Genomic DNA, 17,063 nt, shown 5'->3' with positions numbered 1-17,063 from the left:
GGTGAAATTATGATTAAGTTGGATGTAGGCAGGACTTTCTCCTTCCTTCTTGTCAGCAATAATAGTCTACCTCCCATGGCAGAGTCTGCCAGGAAAGGCATATGAGACGACAGGCTCTGGTCTTTCCATTCCGAGGCATGTGCATGTAGAAGTTCAGATGTGCCGTTTCTGACACCCGCCAGGTCATGGAAGGGAAGGAGGACAAGATCAGAGGTGACCTTCACAGCAGTTGTCTTCACTGACCCTGCTGTTGCTTTCAAGGGCTCAGAGCCACCTCTGCAGCACCTGCAGGAATCCCCCATCCAGAACACTGCAGGTGAGCAGGGGCCAGCTCTTCCACTCGAAACCCCAATCTCTTCCTGGTCTTGAGAAGCTAACTCATCTGCCCCTGGGCCTTTTCAACGCCCAGTACCAGCCTCTCTCCTCTCTCCTTTGATGAGCCTCCACAACTAATAAAAGAATACAAGCCTGGAAAGGAGGAGTTAATTGCTCCTGGAGGCCTGGAAAATTCTGTTTCCTGGTCTGAAGACAAATCTGCAGATGAACTCCTGAGACACGGAAGCCCAGCCTCTGTTAGAATGGGAATGTCTGTCTGCATTCTTAGGATACGGAAGGGAAAACCGGCCTCTCATTCACTACAGGAGAACAAATAATGTACCACAGCATCCTGCCTCAAAACGAACAATAACCTTTCCCCAAGCCACCGGCCTGACTTGCCCAATCCCATCTAATCGGCCCTTCCAGAAGCAGTTAACTTTTGCACTCCTAAAGCCCTTATACTTGATTATCCAGTTAATTACATTATCTAGTTACATGTATGTGAGTCTCATTTTCCTCATTGGGATATTAAGCCCCTTAAGTCCCAAGAGCAGAGTGTTTGCTTCATTCTGCCCTACATGTAGGAGGTGACAACAGTGACAATTTCCCCTCATGCCAGGCACCATGAAATAAGGACCAGTTACACAATTTCTGCAGCTAGTTGTACTTCTCCTGGATCAATATATGATCCAGAGATAAAAAATACCCTCAATCCACTTCTCACCTATTTCTTCCTCCTCACCTCCAAAACAATGGGATGGAATTTCTTTTTGCCCTGATGAATGAGAATTTGGGCCAAGATTTAATTAGATGCAAGAAAAAAAAAATGGACTTCTCTCATCTCCAAAGGTTATCGTGAATTCATACCTATAAAAACACATGGAAATAAATACACTTTCTCAAAACTTAGGTAAGTTGGACAAGTAGCATAGGCTTTAGATGACCTGAGAGTGTTACATGTTAAAACTTGTCTGTAAATTTGCTAAACCAAACTGCCTCTCTTTAGGCAGGAATCCTCTGCTTGTTAGGATTCCGTAAATAGCACATCTTCCTCTCTATTTTTCTACCTCTTCTATGAATAGAATCAAATTTAGTGTGTGCCGTGGAGTGGAAGATTATGAAACTTCCTGTCTTCCTTCAAATATTGTATTGTGGGTAAAGTTATGGTTTTAGCTGATGCTCGTTCAATAAAGTTTTGTCCCAATCACTGCTATAAGATCTGAGGCCCCTTTCGTTTCCCAAAAGCATCTATTGTAATACAGAAATTGGTACACTGATGAAACTGTGGCAAAAAAGAACATTTTCAAGCTAGCATTTGAATCATAAAGCCAATTCTTAAAGAAAAGTCACCTGGCATAACCAAGATTTGACTCATGTCTTCAATTACTCCCTAATCACCTACTTCAGTGTCTTGCATAAAATAACATGGGATCGCTTCGCTCTTACTAAATTTAGTATTGAGATGTTACCGTTGCACCTGTAACTGATCAGATATTTTACAGTTAGAGTAGTAGACAAGTCCTAATGTACAGTGGTGAAACTATTTCTATAAATGAAATAATTTGTTCTTGAGCACACTCCACTTGACTGCGCCCACTCACACCCATTCCTTTTGACTGCAACTACGTCTACAGTGCTTTCAGCAAATTCAGGGCTATCAAGTGATTTATCAGACAACTTCGAAAAGTTACAATGCTTTAAGTATGTTAACAGAGCTGTTCTTCATCCTCTCCCCTGGATGAGCAGATCCTTCATCCGCTCCCAGTCATGGAGCGGGAAGGGATAGAAAAGGCAACTTAGGTGAATGTCTCAAAAATGCTAATATTGATGCATGCTTTCTTTGGATTTCTTGTAAACTGACCCCTTTCCCCAATGGCGTAGGCCCCCAACTTGGGTGTCCATTCCATTGCTACTGCTATCTGGTCCCCTCCGTCCCCATACTCTGTACTTTGGTGACACCCTGCAGTCAACATAGGCATCAATCTTCAGCTCCCTTAGCTGGACTTCTTCCATGCATGTGCAGGCCACCAGAATAGGGGACAACCTCTGCCATCTTCTGCCTGGAGACATCAGGCCACTATGTCACTACTCTCCTATTGCTCACCCCAATCACGGAAGATGCCACCATGAGGACTGCAACTCAGCAGACTCCGGCAGAGAAAGGATGATCTCCTACTCCTCAAACCCCCTTCTTAGAAAGATCTGTCAAAGAAATGCTGCAAGGTCTTTTTAGTCACTGCTGAGATGAGGCAAAAAAATAAGTAGAAAAAGAAATGTCTTTGCCTCTCTATGTGAGCCTAATGTCACATTAGGAGTGATATGCTCTTGGCTTTAATTATTTAGGGCCTGGCATTTTTGTTCTTGCCAGTGAGCATTCACGCAAGCGATGATTTCCTTTGGGGAAAGGGTTAACAGGTAAGATGGGGAAAGTTTAACAAGTCATAGAGAAAGACACAGGGGTGATTCCCACTAACACTTCAGATAGCAGCAGCCTCAACTGATATTCATCAAATCTTTTTCTGTGTTGACTTTACTTTCATACTATAATATTTTGAGGTTTAGGATAACCTGCAGGAGATAGTGGGCTATGCAGAAAAATCAGAGCTTAGGAATCAGGCAGACCAAGTTGTCTTTAACTAGCTGTGTAAATATAAGCAAGTTAGTCTGTCTCACAGATGGTTTGTTCATTGTTATCTTGGACAATAACAAACTCACCTCTTGAGGTTGTACAACTTCGGTGAAGTTATCTTAAGTACAGAGCATGTAGGCGCTTCATAGTTTTTTTTATTTTAAGCATTCATTTAAAACGTTAAATTAGTAACAATCTTAATACTCAATTCAATTAGCCATTCTAAAACTTCTGCTCTAAATCGTCAGTTCTATCATATAGGATGATTGAGCGCTAAATTGTCATTGACCGGGTGTTGGCAAAGATGTGGAGCAACTAGCAGTCTCATACATAGCTCATGGAAAGGCAATTTTCCAGAAGGAAATAAAATCCTTAAATTATGTGCACTCTAACTTAATAGTTACATTTCTAAAAAATTATCGCAGGAAAATAATTGGATAAGTGTGTGAAGACGTATGCATAAATTTTATAGAACTAACTATTAGGACAAACAGAAAATTGGTTAAATAATTGTATATTTATACAGATGAATATGTATTTGTTTTTTTGAGGAAGATTAGCCCTGAGCTAACTGCTGTGGCCAATCCTCATCTTTTTGTTGAGGAAGACTGGCCCTGAGCTAACATCCATGCTCATCTTCCTCTACTTTATATGTGGGACGCCTGTCAGAGCATGGCTTGCCAAGCAGTGCATAGGTCCACACTAGGGGTGCAAACCAGCGAACCCTGGGCTGCCAAAGTAGAATGTGTGATCTTAACCACTGTGCCACCGGGCTGGCCCTAAAATCTCTACTCTTAAAAGCTCATGGGCACAAACCAGTCTCAGAGACCTAAGATCAGCTGGCACAATTCGCTGCCTGGTTCCAGCTTATCTCCATATTGCAAAGACTAGCTTTCCCACACCACCTGAAATAGTCTATGCAACTTCCCAGTTTACAGCCTAAGTCTACCTGCTCACCAGCCCCAGAGAGAAGGAAAATCTTCCTTCCATGTTACATGGACTAACTTATTTCCTGTTACTGAATTAACCTCTTCCCAGGAGAGTTAACAGTTCCTTCAGGGTGTATTCCTGCACAATGATCCAGACAAGAAAATCCAAATTGTCAGCAGTTTATTTTCCCAATAGGCTTATTTAGTTTTAAATTCCATTACACTGAAACACTGACATCCAGTGGTTTGCTGAACCTGGTTTTCGCCAGTGAATAAGAGCCAATTATGCACATCAACTTTAACTCTACATTCAGTGACGTCATGCTGTTATTTTGAAATGAACCATGGTGGGAGTATTTACACCATGGGAATTGGCAAACATTATACATCAGGGCTTTTTTCCCCAAAAATATGATTGTTAAACCTTTACAGCATATCACTGCTGACACTCCAGTCCTGGTTTCATCACACTAAATCTTACCCAATTATTCCTTTTACACAATGTTCCATCTTAGCTTGTGTCTAAGAATTTCACATACACACACCTCATGATTGTCTCCATTTCGCAGAGAAGAAAGGTGATATTTAAAAACATTAAATGTCCAAAGTTACACAGCTAGAAAGTAGCAGATTTGGAGCTGAAACCCAGGTCTTTTTGACCCTAAGTCTCTATATATGTGTGCATGATTTATCCATTAGCGTTCTTAAAACCATTCACTATTCTAATGTGAAAAATACTGCATATATATATATATATATATATATATATAAACTTGCCCATTTATGTCTTACACCTATGCCAAAACACAATCAAAAGTAAGTTAGAGAGTATTTCTGTCATGCTAATTGCTAAAACAAGGCAGGTCTACTTATCTTGCAAATTAATTTGGGAAATTTTTTAATCATAAATCCCTTTTTGCTTGCTATCGCTCACCACCTGAGGAATTTGAAGATTAATCCTAAATTATCTCATTTCATATGAATTTCTTCTTATCCCCTCCTCCTATTTATAGCTCCCATTTATATGACTGTTCTACCCTGCCTTTTACTCAAGGATCACTTTTAATGTTGATTTGTGTCATTTGCACTAGACTGTGAGCACCCAGTGATATTCACATTGCTCCCTTCTCAGTTTCTAGAAAAGTACCATGCACAGAGTCTCTTCTCAATAGATTGTTGTTGTAATGAAATGAATCCTTTCAAGATGACTCAAAAGAACCAACACTTATTTTTATTTATTTTTTGACCATCTCTTCCACCTTGCCACATGATAACTGACTGCTTCCATTTTCAACACTCACCTTTTTTTAAAGTCATAATTCCCTGTAAGTTTTGACGTCAAGTTACATGCAGGGCAGAAATACTATTCAAGACACTGGGCCCCTTGTCTCCTTGCTATAACATGACCCAGCCCAAGAGTTTCTGTCTACTATTGCTGTACTATTTCCATGAAGAGAGTTACACAGTTTATACTTTCTCTGAACACTGGCACAGAATTGCCCCACACTCAGTAGAGTTTGTGTTATGGAAATATTTTATCTCATCTGTCTAAGATTAAATACTGCTAATATGTGAGTCTACACATCGTAGATGGTCTGAAAGAGGCATTCTAACTCAATGCATGTTTTAGTACATTCTAAGTTTGAGCAGTAGAGTCACAAAAACTGTATTGGCCATTAATCTTAGCAGTCAATGATCTTGTCTCTGAAGGTCCCCAAAGCATTAATCACTATATTCTACCACCTCCATCCTCTTTACCTCCAAATATGTTGTATGTTGCCGTATTTTGTTTTCAATCCCTCTAGAATTGGAGGGTATAAAGTTCTCTATAAAAGTACTCGGTATATTATTAATCTGAATGTCTTGATACTTGTCCTAAGGGACAAAATTGTTTTCTTTTCAACTTCAGCCTGTTAATCTTACCTAGAAGGCTTTGTACCAACCTACATCATTTTTCTCCCATTGCAACATTCATAGGGATTTTGTTGTCGTTAGAACTTTTACTTTTTGTAGGCTTTACTCGTAAATCATCTACTTAGGCCCATGATCATTTAATTTTCTTCTTCATTTAACTCTTTCTAGGTAGCATAAATCAGATTATTACATTATGTAGCTGCATAATTTTCCCAAAGTGAATCAAAGAATTTCTCACCAATATGATCCCACGAACCATTCTCCCAGCTCCAGACAGAAGATATGAGGGAAGAATAGATAGTTTTAGGCCTGGAGGAAACTGAGCCATGGAGCGTTTCAGTAAGGGGTGGGTTTGAGTCTGGTGTTAAATATTATCCTATTCAAACCAGACTGGCTAAATTTTACAATATCAGGTCACTAGACATGTTTGTATAGAAAAAGGGTATTCTTTTGTTTATTCTGCCAGTCTTCAGAATACAGAGTTCCCACGAGAACACAAAAACCCCATTTGCCTCTGGTTTCCTCAGAAATGACTTGCCACAGGCCTCTGGGGAGCGTTTCCATGATGCTTCTCTGCTAGTATTGATCTGGCCATTCTGGCCTTTTGACCCCCATCCTGAGTCTACGTTCCACATCTTGAGATATACAGTACAGAGAAGTGGTTAAGAGCACTGGCTTCCACTTGGCTTTGAAACTCAATTACACCACTGGAACAAAGTTCTTCATGTTCCTATCTTGCTGTTTACTCACTGGCAAAATGAAGGTTAATAACAGTCCTCACAGGATGCCTGAGGGTGAAATGACAGAACGTATGTAGAGCCCCTGGCACTGGGTCCAGCAGGGTACTTGCTAAGGAATGTTGGCTCTAATTGTGATTATCATTATGTTTATCGCCAGCATTGCCCCAGCTAAACTGCTAACCCACCAACAGTTACAGCCTCAGGCAAACCCTACTTGTGTCCTGGATAAGTACACATAGCCAGTTTTGTGTGTTTTCCTCCCCCGTCCCTCTCCCTGTCCACAACTCACTTCCTCCCTTAATTAGCTCCAGAGGAAAGGACTTCAGCATCCAGATTTCCTCACCAGACCCTTCAGTCAGCAATGTAGCCTCAGGGCTCACAATATCTACCCCGTTTAAGAATCAGTTATAACACTCTCTTAGCACCTGGTTCTGCTATCTCTAATCCAACGCCCTAATTCCCCAGAACAATGCCTCAGCATCTAGCAGAGTAATCCAGGGAGTCAAAGAAGATAGAGTCCTTCTTACAGAGCAAAACATGGGTTCAGATGAGATTCCGGCTATCATAGCCCATGAGCTTCCCTCGGGGCTGCTTTAAAAGAAATTATTTTCGCCCTGATGCTCACAGAGACACCTGGGATTGTTCTGGCAATTAGCAATGATGACTTTCTATTTTTTATCTCTTCACCCCTGCTAAAATCTGCTACTTGTCCTTGGAGGACATTGAGAAGACATAAGAAATACCTTCTGGGTCTTGACTATTTAATTTCCAAGTACTTATTCAGTGTACTCATAATTTTTGTGAACTGGATGGAAGCACATAAAGCTTTTACATTTGCATTACTAACTAAATTACTAGAAATAAATTCACTGTTATAACCTAACGTAAGGTATGAAGTTATCATTCAAAAAGACAAAAACTAAAACAGACAAACAAGCAACCAAAGACTTACAGTTTAACTATAAGTGGATTAGCAGTTTAACCAGGGCAGTGATGGTGAGAAAAATGATAATAATAGCCAATGTTCATTAGTACCATTCTAGACATAGTGCGAGATGCTCTAAATGCATTTCTCACTGCATTCCTGTCTGAAATGCTCCTGCAGACGTGATTCAGAAAACAACATTATTCTCAGTCTCCATGGAGTGGCAGAGGCACATTTCAGAGGCCATTAATCACTATCGAGAGATTAGCCCTACTCTCAGAGGCCAAAGTTAGCTTGTCACAGGTCAAATTAAAGGGGGCAGGAGAATCTAAAATTTATTGTCTAATCTCCTAAATCTCTAGCCAATAGAACATCAAAAATACCCTTAAAGATTCAGGTTTTAACTTCAAAATCCACCTGAAAAGAAAACAGTGGATTCTCTTAAGATTTCTAGCTCAAAGTCTTGCTTTACTAAAATTCTAGCTGACCACGATTTAAATGTGCCTTTCCTCATCCTCATGTTTCTAGTTAAACATCTATGCAATATAAATAAAGGTAAAAATATCTGGATATTGAGCCAGAGGTTAATTTGAAAGTAAAAAGCCATGAAGGGAATAGCCATTTATTGGATAAAAGGTTAGACTACAATACTGGTTCGCAACTGGGGGCAATTTTCCTCCCCAGGGAACATTTGACAATGTCTGGAGACATTTTTGGTTGTCATGACTCAGGAGCAGGGGGGACTACTGGCATCTAGTGGGTAGAGAACAGCGATGCGGCTCAATATGCTCCTGTAGGATGCACAGGACAGCCTCAAAGAATTATCCAGCCCAAATTGTCAATGCTAGCCTAGAAAAATGTAGAATTCCTTCCTACAATTGTATTCCCAATTCTCTAAAACTCCTCCAAAGAGAGGTTTACACACCTCTCCTCTGTGTGTAACCAACTCGGCATTCTTACTCTTTTTCCTGGTTGAGGCAAAGATTACTGCAGATAAAGCAAAAAATGTGGGGAATCAGTTAGGTTTCAACTTCATTCCTTCTGGACCAATGTGAAGTGTCCAGTTGGGAAAGTGAAGAGTTGGAATTACGTAGATCTTGAAGAGATATGAGCAAAGCTTAGGACTGGACCAGGAGAAAAGAATCACTGGGGAGGTGAACTTCACCTCCCTGTCCCCTCCGGCTAACTTAGTTTCTTTTATCCTACTGCCTCCTCCTCCTGGTATCTTATTATTCCCTGCAGGGTGCTCCTCTTATAGAGGCTGTCTAATATAGATCTTCTTGACGCTCTTTCAATTAAAGAAACTCATCTATTATCGGATAATACTTAATCTAGTATGTGTCCTATGTGAAAGGAGGGCAAAACTAAGATGGAGCACCTTCTTAGTACCAAACCAGAAGCTAAGTGATTTACATGCACTATCACAACAGAACCACGAAATTGGTACTCTCAGCCCCATTCAATGGATGAAGTATCTGAGGCTCAGTATAACTAAATAACTGACCTAAGATCGTATAGTTAACAAGTGGTGAAAGATCTGAATTCAAACCCAGATCTTTCTGTCCCCAAAGCCAAGCCATTTTCACTTTCCACAGAGCTTCCCAGGTCACATTTTGCCTTCTCTCTATTAGCTGGTGCGTGCATCCAGAAATTGCTGAATTGCCTACCATATTGGTAGTAATTTCAGACATGCATCCATTTTGGCTTGACACATCTTCCAATGGACAGGTCTATCATTGCCCACCAATCAGGTCAAATAGACCTGATGTTCAACCACTATGCAGAGTACCACAACTGGAAGGACTTTGAAATATAACTCGAGCAGACAAGTATTCCAAAGACCAAGTGTTAATCAATAACATCTATGATGAAGTATTGTAATTGTAAGCTAAAGTCTGACTTGCTTTAATATATCCAGCTCATAAATGAACCATCAGTACCCTACTCATCTTGTATGATTCTGAACCAGATCACTTTTCTCTCCTTGGACATCATAAATGCAAGGAGTCATATCTCTATAAATTATTTTCTTATAGGACATCAGGGATGAGGGTAGCTTTCTGTGCTCTAAAGCGGAAAACCTAGAAGGCATCTAAACATCTCCATCTTTATCCCATGGTTCTTAATTCATGAATGGGTTTTAAGAGGTCCATGTTTGTAAAATTTTGTACAAGTATTCATTTTCTTCATATAATTTATACAAGCTTTCTTCAAATCCTCAAAGTTAACTACGGTTCTTGAATTTAGAGATCATACTTTCCTACCCTACAGAGCTGACACCATAATTTCTGCTCCTATTCCATTATCCTGAATTACAGTATAAAGGATTTAACTCCTTAATGCTAGCTTGAGGTACTGGGTGCATGAAAACAGGAAGCATCCTTGGATCTAAACCTTCTATCACTACATGTCCAGAGGTTCTGGGGATCCTGTGGTCTTCACCAAGAAACTACCTTTGAGTGCAGGAAAATAATTGGTATATTAAAAATTGATGTTTTAAGTTGAATGTCACAGAGTAAATGTGACTTCCTTCAACTTGTTTTTGGAATCTCTATGGTAATTCAGTAAAAGTAGAAAATTCAAAACTTCTGTGTGCATTAGCCACCTGGCCCTTTGGAATTTCTTTCCACAAGGAATAGTCATCTTCTATCCTTAAAATATTAAGTATTTTAAAACTGAAAGAAGTCTTAAAAATCCAACTGCCCATCCAGAGCAAGAATTTGATCTTGCATTATCCCTTGCTGAGAAAAAGTCATCCCACCTACATTTAGGCTCTCTCAATGATGAGGTCTTGACTTAGCTTATAAGGCAGCCTATTCCATTGTTTTAGAGAGAGTCCTAAGCATGCAGACCTTCATTCCGTTGAGTTAAAATTGAACCCATGTAACATTTATTCAGTTTCTTTTGTTTAAGATACTATGCCAGGCCCTGGGGATACAGTGTAATTGTGACAGACACTATCCCTAGCCTATTTGGGATTATACATGTAGCTAAAGGCTGTTCTTGAAGTGAGCCACAGTGAGTTGATACCCTCTCTCACAGGAGTCTCAACATTTGAGAAGATGATCAGATTCTCCTAAGTTGTGTCTCCTTTCTAGGCTATGCATCTTCATTTGAAGTGTTTTCATTATCCCAGTCAGCCTCTTCTCTGTGGGATTCTGTCTCTCAGTGGGCATCTGAAACAATGCATTGCCTAGATTGAAACAGGATACTCAAATCTGATGAGTCTGAGCTACAGATTGATTTATTGGGCAGAACCTAGATGATCTACTTCAAAAAACTTCCCCCAGATGACACCGATGTTGTAATTAATTTCTGATCAGTGAAGAGCACAGTGAAGTCCATGGAGAATGCCAATGTGGCTCTCCAAAGATTCAGCCAGCCAAAGCAGAGCCCATGATTCTCATCCATAGGTCCTGCTGTTCGTGCATGATGTGGTGAGCCGTCACTGCTGGAGCCAAGCCACTGCTTCTGAGCTAAGCCTCCCTGCTAGGCGTAGGCACCCAGCTCAGCTCCAGACTCTAAATCCAATCATAGCCTCTGCCCAGTCCTACTTTCTTCACTCCCTCCAGATATTGGCTCCTAGAGCACTGTCCAATAAACTTCCTGAACAAAAATGTCAGTCTGTTTCCTGGGGAATGTGGACTAGTACAGGATCCTACAGAAGTCTAGGTTTAAATTAGTTCAATCCAATCAAGTTCTAGAGCTGAAATGGCTCTTCAGAGTTGTCCCACCCTCCTTCAAGTGGACCAGGCCTTTATTTCCCACATTGTCCAAGAATTGGAGGTGCACTGCCCTTAGGGAGTGAATGTGACCTCAGGCATGGCAGCTGTCTTCAGCTGGTAGCAAGTCCCAACAGCTGAGGGGATTGGGTATCTAATCCCTATGGGTGGTGGTCCACAGCATCCACTACAGTCCCTAAGTGACTATGTAGAGTAGAGCCCCATCCACCTGCACAGGACATGTGCATAAGTGAAAATAAACCATTTGCGTGTGTGTGTGTGTCTGCGTCTTTTAAATCCTGAGATTTCATGGCTTATTTTTACCAGCAGCAGAGCCTAGACACTACCCTGCATAATATACCTACCTCATAACATTGCTGGGGGAGTATAAGAGAATAAATGTGAAGTACCTTATGTGACAGGGGCCTTTCCACCTCTTTCAGTGTTTGTACTTCTCTCTCCCCACCATGATGACAGAGTTCCGAGAACTGACTCTATTTATAGTGTTACCTCCCCATTCCTCCTGGTTCTCAAGTGTGCTCTCGAGACCAGCATCATCAGCATCATCTGGGAACTTTTAGAAATGCAAATTCTCAGGCCCATCTCAGACCAAATAAATTGGAGACTCTAGACCCAGGCCATGGGGTCATTTGAGTGCTTTTCTTGCTTCTAGTCCCCCATACTACTCTTTATATTCCTCTATTCTATCCATTTTCATATTATATTTTATGATTTGTGTAGAGTGTGTCTTTTCTCATAAATTATTCCCTCCTCCAGGGCAGCTAATAACAATTAATAGCTAATTTTTATTTTTGCATACCTAATGCCTTGCATGGTTCTGACACATAATGAATGCCCAACAAATTCATTCTATTAATAAATATTTAGCACATATTATTTGCTGTGAATTTTTCTAGGTATTTCAAAAAACTTCTACCTAACAAGAAAAGACAACCTAACAATAAATGCGATAAAGTGATGCAGATGCTATGGCAAAATATTATTAGGAATGATATACTTTGTGTCCGGCACTCGCCTAAGTGGTTTGCATGTGTTAATCCACTTAATCCTCACAGTAATCCCACAAGGTACAATTCTAGGAAAGGAATAGAATTCATCCTAAGGAAAAATTACTGTTTTGTTTAGCTATAATTTTTAATGAGACCCTTAGTTATAAAAGGCAGTAACCCACTCTGGGATAAGGAGGATAAGACAAGGGTAGCTAAAGTGAAAAATTATGTAAAAGGTTGGCCTCCTTGGAAGTTGATGTTTTGACAACTGATTTTTCCATCTTCCACCTGAACTGGGGAAACAGAATAAAACGATACATGATAAATGTCTTAAAAATCAATAAAATCTTAGCCCAAAGAATAACTCTCTAACTATGAAATTTTAGACACTGTGGGCAGGACGGGAGGTAGTGGGATAAGGGACCTTAAATTATAGCACCTAAGACAATCATCTTGCTTTATCCTTAAGCCAGTCTTTTGCCAAAACTGTGGAAAACATTTTCTTCATATCAAACTTCAGGTAGAAAATTAAACAGTGTTGTTTTAGAATCTGAAAGAGTTGTTCAAAAGTAGGATTTTAATACTATTAATATATAGAAGAATTCTTTGGATTCCCCATCTTGAACTTATTTCTCTATACATTCAAAACCAGTGTTTGAATTATTCACCACTATTTACATTCAGCAATTCTCCTCAATGTGATTTGACCATCTCTGAAAGGCTATATTATCGGGCAAGGAAAAAATCCATAATACCGGGCAATTAAAATGATTTTGTAATTTTTTGTCTATAATGTCACATTAACAATGATCATGAAGAAAGACTGGGAATAAATTGAGCTCAAAGTGTTAGGTAGACCCCTAACACTTTGACATCTTGAAAGAAACCATGCAATATCCATCATGTTACATACATCACAATGCCTATTGTTATCAGAAATAGGAGGCTAAGAGTTGTTGAATTACACAAATCCCAGGAAAACAAAACACGCCATGTGGTAGGTTATATAGATTGTAGTCATGGCCCACGTTCTTCACCTCTCCTTCTATCCACACCCCTTGCTATGTGATTATGCAGCTCTTCCCATAAATGAAGAAGAGTAAATTTCCTTGCCCTCTAAGTTTAGGTTTGGCCACGTGGCTTGCTTTGGTCAACAGAACAAAGCAATGGTGACAGTGGTGTTCAGTCCTGATACCAGGCAATCAGAAGCCTTGTATGGTTATGCTTGCTTTCTTGACTTCACCATCTCCAAGAGAAGAGCAGGACCAGCCTGCAGGTTCCAGGAAGAGGATGAGAAACTCATGCACCAGAGTCCCAGCAGGTAGCTGCCCTAACCGAGCTCCTTCTAGGTGAGCCAAGCCCCCACTTCCACAGACATGGTGTGAGAAAAAAATGGCTATTGTTGAATGCCATAGACGTTTTGTTCTATTATGCGGCATTACTGTGCCCATGACTGATTGATAAAGGTGGGTATTTTTTGTTCCAAGATGAATTCAAATGCAAACTTGAATGTTACAAATAATGATAACTGGGTTTCACCTTGAAATGCACCAAAAATGAGACAACTAGAAACAAGGACACCAGGAACAAAGACTAAGAAAAATAAATGGCTTCTTCAATTGGCTTTCATTTCAAAGATGATAACAGAGAAGAATCCAGTTCTCTCAGTGAAACTCAGGGACTACAGCTTGACACTTTTAATTAAAAAGACATTAAAAAATTAACACAGAACTCTTCCCGTTTTGCTCCAGGGCAGCTCATGAAAGATTGCCGCTTCGCTATCAGAATGCATAATATCTATGTCCAGGCCCATCTGCTTCAACCTCTACATGAAAGATTGTGAAGGTCTGTGCCTCCAGTGAGAAACTCTCCTGTCGAGGCTTAATTTCCTCAGCACTGATAACGTGAAAGCGATCTGGCAGAATAAATTAGTGGATGATTCCAAAGCACAAATTTTTGATATTCTGCCATATTCCTGACAGAAATCATGACAGTTAAAATATTGTTCACTACCAAGAATGGAAAAAGGCCTATTTGAAAAGGCAGAATCTCGTTCTATCCTCTAAAACACCTTGTGAGACCAGGGGTCATAACTTCTAGCACAGTGCTTCCAAAACACTAATCTACATACAAATCATGGAGAGAGCATGTGAAAAGTAGACTCTAATGCAGTAGAGAGGGAGTGAATTCCAAGATACTGAATTTCTTTCTTTCTTTCTTTCTTTCTTTCTTTCTTTTTTTTTTTTTTTTGCTGAGGAAGACCAGCTTTGAGCTAACATCTGTGCCAGTCTTCCTCTATTTTGTATGTGGGATATCTCCACAGCATGGCTAGCAAGTTGAGTAGACTCCCACCTGGGATCCAAATTGTTATCCCAGGCCACCAAAGTAGAGCATGCAGAAATTTAACCACTCAGCCATCGGGCCAGGCCCTCTTTTTTTTTAAATTGAGGTAACACTGGTTTAAAACATTATATAAATGTCATGTGTACATCATTATATTTCAACTTCTGTATAGATTACATCAAATGGGGACATTTGAACAGTGATGGATGGTGACTAGACTTTTGGTGGTGAACAAATTCCGAATTTCTAAAAAGCTCTTATGTGCAGGAGGTGGGTGGAGCAAAATGGCAGGGTGAGCTGACCTGGGATTCTCTCCCCTCCAAAATACAACAAAAGATTGGAAGAACTGAATTTCAGAGAAGAAACATAATGCCAGCTCGTTAGAGACCTACAATACCAAGAAGGCGGAGATCATAAACCTAGTTTTACCCCTTTGGAGGCGCTGGAACGGTAGGAGAGAACATCGCTCCCTCCCCTAGAGTCTGCAATTGCTGCGCCCCGGTCGGGAAGGAGTGGGGGAGGGGCTGCGCGACGAGGGGATCATCCAGGACTCCTGCCGCTGATTCAGTGGAGACCCGCTGACAGGGGGGAAAGCTTCCATCCACGGGGACCCTATAAATCAAGAGCCTTGGGAGACCAGAGAGCAGAACTGATCTGAACCCAGACCGCCCGTGTGAGTAACAGCCCCTCCCCCCCAGCAAAGCCAGTGGGCGCAGCCATCTTGCCCCAAGGTGGAGAGCTAACACGCCGCTCTCGACCCCCATCTAGTGGCGACAGGCTGTAACTGCAACCGAATTCTACCACCATGTGAAAAAACCGCTCCTCTACCATCCAGCAATTTATAAAAGCCCCAGACCAGAAGGAAAACAATAAAAACACAGAATTAAGTCCTGAGGACTTGGAATTAGGTAAACTAAGTGATAATGAATTCAGAGCAGCTATAATCAAAAAACTCAATGAGGTAGAGAGAAAGATAGAGAAACAAGCTGAGTTCTGGAGTTACTTCACAAAAGAGATTGAAATCATAAAGAAGAATCAAACAGAATTACTTGAGATGAAAAACACAATGGACCAGATAAAACAGAATACGGATTCCCTGAATGCCCGTGTAGACAACATAGAGGAGCAAATCAGCATAATCGAGGACAGACAGGCTGAATGGCGCCAGACAGAGGAAGAAAGAGAACTAAGAATTAAAAAAAGTGAGGAAAATCTCCGAGAGATAATGGATTCAATGAGGAGTAAGAACATAAGGATTATAGGAATTCCCGAGAATATGGAAAAGGAAAATGGAGCAGAAAGTGTGCTTAACGAAATTATTGAAGAGAACTTCCCAAATCTAGGGATCAATGGAGAAATGTGTGTAGAGGAGGGTTTTAGATCTCCTAGATTTGTCAATGTAAAAAGACCCATTGCAAGGCACATAATAGTAAAATTGGCAAATAGGGATGATAAGGAAAGAATACTCAGGGAAGTAAGAAAAAAAAAGAGAATAACCTATAAAGGAGCCCCTATCAGACTGTCAGCAGATTTCTCTACAGAAACCCTACAAGCTAGGAGAGAATGGAGTGATATATTCAAAGCTTTAAAGGATAAAAACCTTCAGCCAAGAATACTCTATCCAGCAAGAATTTCCTTCAGATATGAGGGAGAAATTAAATCTTTTCCAGACAAACAAAAGTTAAGGGAATTAGTAACTAAAAGCCCTCCATTACAAGAAATCCTCAAGAAGGCTCTCATACTTGAAAAAAGAAAAAAGGGAGAAAGGGGACACAATCCACAGACTAGGGAGACCGATGGATAGAACCAGAACAGGATAGCAAATATTCAACTATAGCATTAGGGTAAAAATAAGGAAACTACCAAAACAAGGATGATCTTAGCACTCTAACTACAAATTAATAAGACGAGTTGGAATAAAAAATGAAAATAATTATTTAGGAGGGGAAGAGCAAAGGGTCTAAATCAGTATTGGTCAAGTAAGTAAGAGACCACCAGAGAATAGACTATATTATACACGAGATTCTAAATACAAACTTCAAGGTAGACACTAAAATAAAGTACAAAACAGAGTCACAAATCATAGATAAGGAAAAATCTAAGAAACCCAGCATAAGAAATTGCAGTATTAAATGGGTAGTCTAAAGCACACAGGAAAAGAAACACAGGAAAACAAGATAATGAGTGACAGATTGACAGCATTAAGTCCACATGCATCAATAATCACTCTCAATGTGAATGGATTGAACTCTCCAATAAAAAGATGCAGAGTGGCAAAATGGATTAAAGAACAAGATCCAACAATTTGTTGCCTCCAGGAAACACACCTCAGCCCCAAGGACAAACACAGACTCAGGGTGAAGGGGTGGAGGACAATACTTTAAGCAAATAGCAAGGAAAAAAAGGCAGGTGTTGCGATTCTCATATCAGACCAAGTGGATTCCAAAATAAGACAGGTAAAGAGAGACACAGAGGGACAATATATAATGATCAAAGGGACACTTCATCAAGAAGAAATAACGCTTATAAATAT

The 17,063-nt window shown here is 40.2% G+C and overlaps 1 long non-coding RNA gene across 8 annotated transcripts in view; it reads right to left on the bottom strand.

Moving 5' to 3' along the window:
* The window catches only part of LOC106823216 (uncharacterized), a 231,676-nt gene that overhangs the window by 56,543 nt on the left and 158,070 nt on the right, over window positions 1-17,063 (bottom strand). The window lies entirely within an intron of this gene.

This window comes from Equus asinus, chromosome 12 (genome assembly GCF_041296235.1).
Source record: "Equus asinus isolate D_3611 breed Donkey chromosome 12, EquAss-T2T_v2, whole genome shotgun sequence".
Classification (NCBI taxonomy): domain Eukaryota; kingdom Metazoa; phylum Chordata; class Mammalia; order Perissodactyla; family Equidae; genus Equus; species Equus asinus.
This window is presented reverse-complemented; position numbering and strand designations above follow the sequence as displayed.